At 31.1% G+C, this 12,957-nt stretch overlaps 1 long non-coding RNA gene across 1 annotated transcript in view; it reads left to right on the forward strand.

The window, feature by feature from the left end:
* Positions 1–12,957, forward strand: part of LOC111086017 — a 53,075-nt gene that overhangs the window by 32,669 nt on the left and 7,449 nt on the right. Inside the window, exon 2 of the long non-coding RNA XR_002610794.1 lies at positions 2,358–2,524. This is a non-coding gene — a long non-coding RNA (uncharacterized LOC111086017). The remainder of the gene's footprint in view (positions 1–2,357; positions 2,525–12,957) is intronic.

Here is a 12,957-nt window from a genome sequence, read left to right on the forward strand (position 1 = left end):
ACGCAAGCAGATTTTGACATCAAATTTTGGGGTAAAAAAAGTGCGTCTTATACATCGAAAAATACGGTATGTTCCAAGTACTGAAGTGATTGAAATATCGCCTTAAGTGTAATAAGTTACAAAAATGACATATTTTCACAGATTTGTTGCTATAAGTACTATATTATATTATATATATTTACTCCTCATGGTCAGCAAAGCGATTTTGCTATTTTTTTTATACACCCCTACTTATAAGTCTCTCTATGTAGGAAGCAAGGTTAATAACTATGGTTTCAAAATGTAAAGTCACATTATCCACCTTTAATCAGTTATGACAACATAGAATATACTGTTATCATGCAGAGAAAGGTTGTGAGGGGTGGTTGATATTTTGCTCATAGGGCTGCCCACTTATTTTTTCACTAAAAAACTATTATTCATCCGCAGCTTTCTAGTGCTAATTCATATGTTATAGTATGGTTTTATGTTCTATTTACCAATATCTGGAAAAATAGAGTCGTTAAAACATTTGAACTATATCTTAGTTCCATTCTTCTGACTTGGATCAGTTTGCAGCAGTAAAATAGAAAAAACACACTTTAGATTATTCAATTTCATCTACACATGTGATATGCGATACTCTAACTTTACTCAGAGTGGTTTATAAAAAGTTTAATCTTCTCATTTTATCTTTAGCTGACTCAACTTTTTTATATTAATGAATAATTACTTTTTTATTATATTATTTGTAAAAATATAACGTAGTGCTTTTCAGTATATCAGCATCTCTCAATCATTCAACTCCTCGGGAAGTGAGTTAAAATCAGCAGAATGGTCTAAATAGGGCAAGAGAAATGAGCTTCAAAGCATAAAAAGATAAAGTATTTTACATTTGCAAATGAACCGAAGATAAATCATGCTTATAGAAACTTGTGCATTTTATGTAGATTTTAAAAAACTTGAATTGGTGGGTGAAATTTACAGAAAACGTATAGTCTGGTCTGGTGTCAAGCTTGGAATGGTGAGCGAATTTAAGTCAAAATGACACCGCACATCTCATATATCATGTCTGTAAGCGATGGTATTATACTACTTAAGATTATAATTAAACTTCTGTCATAAATAAATTATTAATCGCATTTTACATTTCTGACATGTTTATAAAAAAAAGTTTAAACATAAATGAGACTAATAAAATGGGTGAAAATCTCAATTACAGATTCGATATTGATGTATTTAACCAGTATATCTGCTCTTTGCTTTCTTTGTAATTACAACTTAAGTACTGATGTGTTTAACCAGTCTTTCTGGCCTTTTTTTATAATTAAGTAAGATTCTTTTTTTAGTGGAGGATCTATAATGCTTTGTTTCACTGTTCAGTATGAGTTGTCTTTAATATTTGTTTCAAAGACTCGTGAAGTACAACCTAAAGTCGAAAGGTGCCTTCCTTATTTCGGGCTGAAAAAAATCATATACGCCATTTTATGTTACCAAACTTCTCAGAAATAATGTTATTACATTAGTTAAAGTTTCAGAATTATATATTTATGTAACTATTAGCAGGAACCTCTAGGTATGCCATTTTGAATAGGATGTGTCAACCTACATCCTAATTACCAATAAAATAACGCGTAAAATATGCAATATTTCAGGCTAATAGTTTACTCAGTAGGTAGGATAGCGTAATTTGAGTCCAGTAACTTACTTTATTTAACCTTGCATCATTTAAGCGTAATAATTAATTGGTTTTAATTCTTCACTGAGTTTGAATACCAACCGTATAATACGGCTCTACAATTTTACGTTTTGCTAAAACCAATAATCTAGGCAAATTCTAATAAGATGACAATACATAGATTCGAATCACACTCTATGCGAAACTTACCACGCACAACTAGGTACGACTGGATTTGGTTCAAACTTATATTAACATTTTGTACACACTCTAATAGACAGTAGTATTCGTCATGTTCTTAATATGTCATTATTAGTGGAAGAAATCGCATCCTACATTACAAAACAACAAAAAAATATCATCAACTCATTAAAATGAAATATTAAACACCTTTCGATATCCCTCTCAGATTCGCTACTTGAGCGAAATTAGAAACAGCCATTGAATACACACACATACACCAGAACAGTTTTTCTTCATGCACTTCCGGTGCATTAACTTTAATATTACACATTTGACTCTTTCTGTTAATTGCAAGTAAGTGTTTGTGTTGTTAAACGTAAGAGGTGACTTCGTATATTTGGACTAATGGTTGTTCTTTGATCAGAAATGTTGTTTTTCTTTTTTTCTTCAAAAATACAGTGAGATCCAACGCTTTCTAGTTGTTTCTGATTTTTGTGTTTGTTTTTAAATTTTACAGTTCCTGTTGCCTGTTGATGACTGAATAACAAAAACAAACACGAATAAGAAAGCCATAAAAGACAACGTCTTATGGCGGCTTATCTTCATGTGTGAGATTAGAAACTGTTTGTTAGAAAATATTTTTCAACTTCTCCAACAGTAGAATATTCTCTATATGAAGTTTTGGTAAGTAAAGCGTACATCACGTTGAACCAGAAGTTTAAGAAGCTTCATATGTAAGTATAAAAATAGTATCAATATTGATTTAGCATCTGTCTATCTAGTTATCTATTAAAGTGTGAGATATAAGAAATATAGAACTAGACTTTAGTGTGCAAAACGCAATCTAATAGAAAAAGTTGCAAACTTTAGTCACCAACACGTGTGTTACATGTTCGTACAAATACACGGATGACGTAAGCTTCGATTGTTTGTTTGTTTGAATTTTTGCTCAAAGCTACATAACGAACATATCTACGCATAGCCGTACCTAATTTTGAACTTATTCCATATTCTCATATTTTAACTTTGTAATAAATAGGTATGTATATATGTGTGGAAGGGTTGCACATGAGAAAATATATGTAACATGGTAATTTTAAAACTCTCTGTTCTGAAATTATTTAAATCAATAGTGTTCAAATTATCAACAAAATGTACACTTCAGTAAACTTGTCTAATGCCAAGTTACGTTCAGAGAAACCTTGACGTCATTAGCTATTTAATCCAACCAATCGTAGATGATGAGTCAAGTAAAGTTGTCAGACTGAAGGTCTTATAGTCTTGCTGACACAGAAACACCTGAAATAGATTTAAACATCGACTACAGTGGCATAGTGGCGAATTTTAAAGTGAAATTATCACAGATTTTATTATAATAACATAGTAAAGAAGAAATATTATGTCTTGTCAAACTGTGTTCTAACGTAATTAAACCACCCTGTGTAGGCTTTGACAAAAAAAAGAGAGAATTATATAAAGCTCTTGATACAACTTTTATGACCAACAGTGTAATAAACATTTATATGTACGCTTGACTTGTTTTAATATATTGTTATAAAACAAGTAGACTGTGTGCTGTTTGCTTATTTTTTAATTCTATCGCCAGCAAGTCACAGATATCTACTGTAAAGAATCCGGCCCATACCTTGCAAAACCTGACACTATTTTTTCCGATATATTGGTCTCTGGAGAGAAAGAACTGAAGTCTGTTTACGAATTTTTACAAGTGGTAATATCTATGTTGAAATACTTACTGTAGCATGTAACTCAGGAAAAGAAAGGTCAAGGTGTAATCATGATACCAGAAAATTTTGATTGTACATGCATAACAGTATCCAAGCAGTTTGACGACAGTTCCTTACTTCTTTTAACGAAATATAACCTTGAGAAGTAAAATAAAATAGATAGACGAAAACAATTTTGTTACATCATCAATGTTACAAAGTCGACAGAAAGTTTGAAACTTCACTTGATCTTTTAATACTAAAGTTCTTAGATAAACATTGACTTGTAAAGCAAGAAGAAGAAGTAAAACTAGTAATTTAGTTACTACGTACACAAATAAATTATTAAATCAAATTGGTTTGGAAACTTCCACACCTATAAAGCGACTTTCCCTTTTGGGAATAATTACGTTTATGCTATGTAAGCTTTGCTTCAACATTTCGAAAAGCATTAACTGCCTAGAACTTATTTATATTCATTGAACCAACAATAATTAAAAATACTACTTAAATCATGCTTTTGGTAATTTGTTTTAATACTTTACATCCAGGAAGAGTTAATATGCGAAACTTTTATTAATATTAATTGTTGAATTGTTGTGATGAAGAAAGCATGCCTAAGCTACTTAGTAAACACCCAACGCAAAACTGTAATTTATTTTACATTTGTACCGAATGTGACAATAATATTTTTGCTTCTATGCCATGAAGTTTCATTTCTATAATAAGAATAAAATCTTCCCCTGAGTTTTGTATTTTTTTTTCAAATTACGAGTCCAGAAATTATTTTTAGGATTGTTTGTTTGTAATTAAGCACAAAGGTACACACAACAAGCTATCTGTGATCTGCCCACCATGGGTATCGAAACCCAGATTCTAGTGTTGTAAGTCCGCAGACATACCACTGTACCACTGGGGGGGGGGACTATTTTTAGGAAATGATGGCAGTTTGATTGTTTTAATGATTTTTTAAGGAACATTTTAGGGGGAGGCACTTATATGAAAATACAAGTATTAAATATTTTCTCGAACTGCATGAAGAAGATATCATTGTTAAAATGATTACTCTATAGGTATAAAATCTTATAACATAATTCTTTTGATAACATTATAAAATTAATTTGAAAATAAAATAACTATTATTATTTGATAACAAAAACCTGTTATATAGGCGTGATTCTTTACTTGATTTTATAACTCTAACACTTTCATTACATTGTATTTAAGCATAACTTAAGAATGATTATATGGTTTGATTATTTTTTTGTTTGCTTAAAAAAATAAACGCCCCCAAGTGGCACAGCGGCATGTCTGTGGACGTACACCGCTAGAAACCGGGTTTCGATACCCGTGGCGGGTAGAGCACAGACAGCTCATTGTGTATCTTTGTGCTTAATTACAAACAAACAAATAATTTTTCACGCCGTCTGTGGGGGATAGGTTGATTCATTGGATAGAAAATTAGATAGATGAAAAAAAAGAAGAGGATTGTTTACATGCTATTTATAGTGAGTTTGAGATTTTAATTTGTATTGCACATATTGAACATCTGACCCATTCCTACTATAAGTACTATCGTATTTCTGACAAAAGTTTTAAAGAAAAACTTTTAGAACGGCAGAGTCCTCTAAATATATGTGATAAGGGTCACGAGTAGGTTTCTTCAGGGCTCTGTTTTAGGACTTTTGCTCTTTCTGATTTACATCAGTGACAAAGCTAAGGGAATCGTCAATAAGTTATTTACATTTGTTGATGATATTTAAGTTTCGGATGTTGCTGGCTGTGAAGAAGTGGAGGATACTTTACAAAAGGCAAGTTGGGGTAATAAATGTCAGATGACTCTTAATTATAATAAATGTAAGGTATTTCATGTGGGATATCACAATTTGAATTATGAGTATAATTTTGATGGGAATATCCTTCGCAGTGTTATGGAATAAAAATATCTTGATGTTCTGGTTGATTAGTCTATTAAGTCATTCGAGTAATGTGCTGTTGCTAGTGACAGGGCAAAAAGCATTTTAGGTTGTGTCTACAGAAATATTGAGTATAAGTCTAAAGAGGTTATAATATCATTTTATAGGCCATTGGTTAGGCCATATTTGGAATATTGTGATCAGTCTTGGGTTCCTTACCATAGAAAGTACATTTAATTGTTAGAAAGGGTTTAGGAGAATGTTATTAAGATGATATCTGGGATGAAAAGGTTGTCATACGAAGTTTTGATTAAGAACTCTGAACTTTTCTTTTGGAAGTTAGAGGGGATCTAACTTAGGTGTTTGAAATTGTTAAAAGAATTGATAGTGTTGATGCATCATCTTTTTTTTGTATTGAACTGCGAGAATGGTAAGACTAGGAGACAAAAGTATACATTTTGTCAGGGCAGGAGCCATCTTCAGTTAATTAAAAAAACTTTATTTTTCTAGCAGGGTGGTTGACCTCTACAACGGGTTGCCTTCGTATGTGGTAGTTGCAATTAAGGGAGATTAAAGAAAAGTTTGATAAATATTTGAATTATAAAGGTTGAGTTTGAGGTTTTAGTGTTTAGTTTAATTTAGTGGATGAATTCCTGGTTGTTGTTTTTCTTCATAGAAGTGTAACACGAGTAACTAATTATTCTCTTCTCTAAGGAGCCGAGCACGGCTCAGTGGTTCGCATCCCGTTACCGCCAAAATAATTGTGCTTCGCACTTTGGAGTCAGTGTTCTGTTATTAAAGTGACAGTCAAATCCCACTATTTGGTCTAATGAGTGTAACCCAAGAGTGGGTGTTTGGTGTTATTGATTGACTTCCATCTACTCTATCATTTCAAACTTAAGAACAGATAGTAGAAATAGCCCTCATCTAGCTTTGCGCAAAATTTAACAAACAAACTATTCATCATATAATGATATTTTTTCTCTATAAATTGTTTGAAACCACAAAATAAAGAACTGTCGCATTCATCCGTAATTTCTGCATGCGATATATCTAGCTATTCAAACCAGAAGTTGAATTAATATTTTGACTAGTAATTACCATAAATTAATGTAATATTAACTGATAACAAGGGAGATTTTGGCCCATCTAGGCCTTCTATTTTATTAAGTTGCAAGAGATAGTGTTTTTTTTTCTAATTTGGTTTTCTTATTGTAAGGTGCAGTGTGTGTGAAATCATTCTAGTTATGCGACGTTTGTTATGATAATATTATTGTAGCGTTTATAGAAATTAGAAATGTTGTTTAGCCAGAAGAAAATTTAATATAACGTTATGGACGGGGCCTTAATATCTAGCTTTTTTCAAATTTTAAGAAAGATTTCACATTATATATGTAAAAACTGAGTTGGCTAGAGTTAGTTATTGATTGCCAGAGTCAGTTAATGAATGAGCTAGTTTTTTAGTCAATTAATGAGTAATCAGTGCATTTACTCAGTTGCTACTGTCAGTCAGTTATTTAGTTTGTTCAGTGTTGTTATTACTGAGTGTGTGATTCAATGAAGAATTAAAGATACGAAATCCGTAAGTAAATGGAATTTCTGTTAAATATAGCTTATTTGTGAAATTAGGTCTATCATTATAACTAACCATGGAATTTAAAATTGAAGAAACAATATATATTTGTTATGGTTAAGTAGCCTGGACTTCACATTTATTATTTTAACCGAATGATCCAAAAGAATTCGGCCAACAATAGAAACCATTTCAACAATATGATGTTAACTAGACACAAGGCACACCCTAGGCATCCTTCAATCTTAGTTTTTTGATTGAATAGTATTTTTGTATATACATTGAAGTCGCTTTCTGTCCGTAACGCTACCTTTGTTGGTATTGTTTCACTCTCTGTTCGTAACACTGTCTTTGTTGGTAACATTCCAACTGGCTCAGTGGTTAGTCTCAAGCTGAAGTCTCGCGTTCAAATTCCAGTCGAGTGGGGAATTTTATAACTTTTTTAAATTATTAACTCATCATGTTCAGAATAATATCATACAATGTTAGGAAATACGAAACAAAAACAGAATAACATGACAGTTTAAATTAGGGGTTTGAATTATTTATTGATTATAAAGGTTGGATTTAATAGTAGTTATAACGCTCGGCTATTGCGTTGGAGCCTCACGTTCAAATCCCAGTTGAGATGGGATTTTAAGTTAATTATCGCTTTTTATTTGTTTTAAATATTTATTTACAGCAAGCTCTTATAAATATTCGAAAAAATACGAATACTTTTATAGATAAAATCAGGGATCACATAATATTACATATAAACTGAAGTGTTTGTCTGTGTCAAACACAATTTAAACGTCTCCTCAACCCAGTAGATGTCGCTACAGTAAATTACTACTGAGGTTCTTCAACTTAGGTAAGAATTAAACAAAATTATGCAAATATATTTTTACTATAATATAATAAATTTTTAGAAAACATGTTCGTGAAACATTTATTTAAATTTAATTTTCAGCAGAAACATTAAACAGCATTTACTGTCATATTTACTGTCAGTTATGGTATTTATATTAGATTTGAGTGTACCGTAGTCACTTATTATTATTTCTTTACTGTCCAAAATAATAATATAGTATTACCTTAATTTAGTCAAATTCACTTTCAGTTCTTTCTCTAGTGGTCGAACTCATTTTATAAGCTTTGTATTAGTTAGTAGCTGGACTCACTTCTGAGTTTTAATCTTATTCGTTCAACGCAAAGTTTTATTAGTCGAACTCGATCCCTATTACTTTTTACACTAGTCAAACTCACTTTGTTTATTAGTGTAACATACTAACTCGAATTTCGTTTCCCCCTATGTTTACTTTGGTTACAAAACGTTCAAATAATATCCCGTTTTGCCTAATTGGTTGAACGCTATAAATACATATTAAGGATCTCTAACAGATTCGTGAATCTTGGCCAATGAAAAATTTAAAGGAACTATGTAAATTATGTATTAAATTGACAATTGACCTGCTTGCTATGAATTAGAATATCCTATTCCTTATGATATAATACCATTAGTGTTCTTTTTTTTTATAGGGAAATACGTTTCGTTTTCTTTTTTATCAGATTTTTGAAACTGTTTTATAAAGTTAAGAGTGAAATAGGTTATCAGATAAGTAAATTGATAGTTGCGTTGCGAACCCAAACTTTTGAGACGCAAATTTGATGATCGCTGATGTTATCTTTTAGGCTTTATATCACTAACAGTCCATTTTTTTCACACAAAAAACAATTTATAAAAGTAGAAGAATTGATAACTTGGAAAAGCTGTATTTTATTTTCGACCTTATCATCTTCTTTTCTTGCTATGAACATTCCTCTAAGTCTCGATTCTCATGATTCACAGTAAGTTTGAAACCGTACTATAATAATGTTGATCAAATTCCATATTTTAGATAATACGAAAAAGCGACAAAACGAGGATTTTACAGATAACAAAATCTTCTATTCAGTCGTGTCTGTGATATATACTTTGAGTGACCATTAGAGATGACAGAAAATTTCTACTGACAATCCGTGAATGGGCTTAGATGGAAAGTTAAAAGAGGAATGGAACTTCAGTTTCAATTTTTCATTTAATGATAGAACTGTCTAGAATGGACTTTATGATGAAAAATAAATGAGAAAAGATTAGGAGTGTCGTACAGAATGTAGTAGATGATGTGAAATCAGTTATAAGTTACAAGGAGCTATTTTATAAACAGTGAATGTATTTACTTCTTGGTTTCAGACATACTGGCATCAAACTTTGAACAGAACGTGGTGCTTCTTAAAAAACCAACTGCTTGTGATTTTAATGATAAATTAAGACATTTTGACAAGTATTACAATAGTGAAACAACTCTGAAAATTAATAGCATCTCCATATTGCGAAATTTTATAAAAAATATCCATATCAACGTACAGATTCTTTGGCGAAATGAAGCAACACGATATTTGTAATTTTCAACGTAAAACACAATTAAGTCATTTTTATGATTTAGAATATAATTAAGAAAAATATAACATAATAAGATGAAGAAAGAGAAAAAGGTAATGTAATTAAATACATAAAATAATCACAGCATAAATAAGAGTTTTTGCTCACTTTAAATTTTTTAAACACTCCTAATTGTCAAAATCAATGATTTAATCATTGTAAAATTCTTTAGGTTACAGAAAAATAGGTGGGCGTAATTACTTTCAAGAAAAACGTACTGTGATATTGATATGTTAAAAAGGTTTCAAAATAACTGGCTGTTCATCTAATAACAAAAAGGCATCACTGTTATAATCGTAATAATGGCTGAAACTAGATCTGTTCTAAAAACGTAATGAAATATTAATTGCATAATCTTCACCAAGATATCACATGTTGGAAGGAGTTCCTAAGACTAATTTTCATTAATTGTTAATAAGTTTATAAATTGTCTTTATCTTTTAATTAGTCAATAACAAGAGCGAAGTGTTGAATTATCACAGTTTTTATAGATGTAATGAAAGTGTTTTCTGATTAGGCTGAAAGAACGAATAGACTCTTTGAAAAATATGATCTCTAGTGTAACAGTTAAAATCATCTGTAGAATTCTATATTTCATGATATCGACAAATCATTCACTTGATATGCCTTCCCATCTATATGTCATATTGATTTTCTGATAAACTCATCACTATCTCATAGAAATGAGAACATAAATCGATTTAACTTGGAACATGAAAACACAACTGGGATTACTAACGTATATATGTTTAACATTCTCACGTTTCAATGTTCCCTATGCAGTGTTCATATACCTCAAATTTTTGTACCCTCTTGTTTTTAATATCAAAGTTTTAAACTCAATAAGATATTTGTATAATTTTTGGTAACTAGAACTGGATTAGCTGCCGGTAAAACTTAAATAAATAAGAACTACTCTAGTTCCGATTTATTGGTGAAGCAGGATGTTTCAACAAAAGAAAATAACCTTTATGTATGGTTTTCTAATTCGTATTTCAAGTAACAGTAACGTAGAATGTTAGATTAAAAGTATTTAAAACCAAACGTTGCTCTACTTTCTTGTATTTATATTGCTAAAATTTAGTTCTTTTGAAAATCTAAAATTACACCCAGTTTAACTTATAGCGTAAGTTTTTACAACAAAATATAAAGGGAAAATGTTTAACGTACTAAAGCAGTATTTTATTTTATTACAAGATAATGAAAAATTGTTAATTTAAAAAGGGGAATAGGGATAGTCAAAAAAGTATGGAAACAAGTTGAATCAAAATGCAAATATTATATTTTCAAATCTACAGCTAAGGACTCTAAAAAAAAGAAACAAACCAGTCTGGAAACAGTGTATACATTATTTTCTCAAGGTACAAATCCCTATTTTGACGCCGTAAAATTGATAAGCACTGTAAACATGGAGTCAAAATAGGAATTTGTAGTTTGAGAAAATAATATAGACACCATTTCCAGCCTAGTTTGAATACATTTTTAGTGTCCCTAGTTGTAGGTTTGAAAAAAGAATCTATGCATTTTGATTCAACTTGTTTCAGTACTTTTTTGACGATCCCTATTCCCTTTTTTAGATTAACAGTCTTTACTAATCTTGTTTCTTACGTTTTTTATGCCCATTTATGGAGAATAAATTTTAAGCTACGTACGTGCATATGCATTCAGTTGAATGTTACATGTTTTTCAAGAGTTTACTGCTGCATTGACATTTTCCCCACCCAACCGGTATTTACTGAGCCAATTCATTTTATGCCTGAGGTTTCGTGTAAACACGCGTTTAAGAACCATCGAGTACAAAGGAAGCCGCTCACAACAGCATGCCCCCCTCAGTGGCACAGCGGTAAGTCTGCAGAATAACAACGCTAGAAACCGGGTTTCAATATCCGTGGTGGGCAGAGCACAGATAGCCCTTGTGTAGCTTTGTGCATAATTAAAAACAAACACAACAACATCGTATAGATTATGTATTTATAGCCACGTAAATCAACTTTCAATGAAAAAAAACTTTTTAAATATATCACGGACATTCGCAGCCTTGCATATAGTAGATCTGTCTAGGTTTTGGTGTAAAATACCTAGCCGATTTTTCTATAGGCTTGTGAAATAAAAATATGAATAATAGTAATAAAATAAGACTAAAATATGCTTTCCCAATTTCAGCGAAGTACAAAAATCAGTAAAATAAATCACCACTTATAAGAGTAGAGAAATCTTCCATGACGATCGTCTACTGTTAGAAAACTCACTGAAATAGTTGCAGAAAACTACGTAGAGACAAAGTAGAACAGCAACCTCGAGAAATGATGAATCCTCAGTGTGGTAGTTTCCAATTAATGCACTATTAGTTTTCTAATTAATGCTCATTATTAAAACATCGGGTTTTTTCAATGGTGGAAAGTGAAGAACTTAGAGAAATTATTCAGGTCGAAAAAATGAAGGCTCTTGAATTAATTTTAAAAATACCTTATGACATACTCAATGCTTCATTCATTACTATTATCCAGGTTTAAGTAAAATATTCGTAGCCGTTTTATCTGTACCAGCTTGCAAAACTATAATCAATAATAATAAGGCCGTAGACACTGATATAAATATACACATTGTACACTCTAATAAAACGAAGTGTTTCCAACGAGTATAAAACAAACCATTTCTGACTAGTATAACGGTGCTTAAAGGGCTCCTACATTTCTGCAATGCTTGAATGGCTTTGAAGAGCTTATATTAATAGCGAAGAAGTACTAGTCCTACAACCTTCGCAGGAGTTTGTTTAGTAAATGTGCATAGATATTGGCGCAGTATACCTAACCGTTTTTGCTCTAGGCTTCGGTGCTTGAATGGATTCGAAGAGAAACTTGGCTACTAGCGACAAAAAACTGATAAAATATCTCATTCTCTTTCAATAATCGACATAAAAATAGTCCTATGACCTGTGCAGAATTTTGTTTAGTATGTTTTCTCAGGTTTGAATGTAATATTCATAACGATTTTTTCTTAATGACAAGAATAATATGAATAATAAGAACAAGAACAAATGGACGAATTTTGAATTTTATCTAACAATCGAAAAATCAAAGTTTTGCTATTATCCTTATTTTAACAGCCTTAGCCATTGAGGTAGAAGGTCTTGAGTGTTGTTTCAAGAACAAGTCTGCTTTTAAAGATGGTTTTTGTTCGTGTGTTTAACATTTTTGTAAAATTCTTGGACGAACTCTTTATGAACCACTATCTCAGTTCATGATAATTTCTAAGAGCAAAATATGCTTCTCTTTAATAAAAAAAAGCTGTTATTTTGGGAAATAGACACCAATGAACTTTTAATGGCTGGAGACGGCTTAAATGGGTAATGAAGAAAAACTTTAATATAAGTTTAACATGACAGCAAATTTACAACTTTTCGACAAGTTTTTGTCATCATCAGGTACAAAACCTTTTCG

The sequence above is a fragment of the Limulus polyphemus genome, unplaced genomic scaffold, assembly GCF_000517525.1.
Source record: "Limulus polyphemus unplaced genomic scaffold, Limulus_polyphemus-2.1.2 Scaffold785, whole genome shotgun sequence".
Classification (NCBI taxonomy): domain Eukaryota; kingdom Metazoa; phylum Arthropoda; class Merostomata; order Xiphosura; family Limulidae; genus Limulus; species Limulus polyphemus.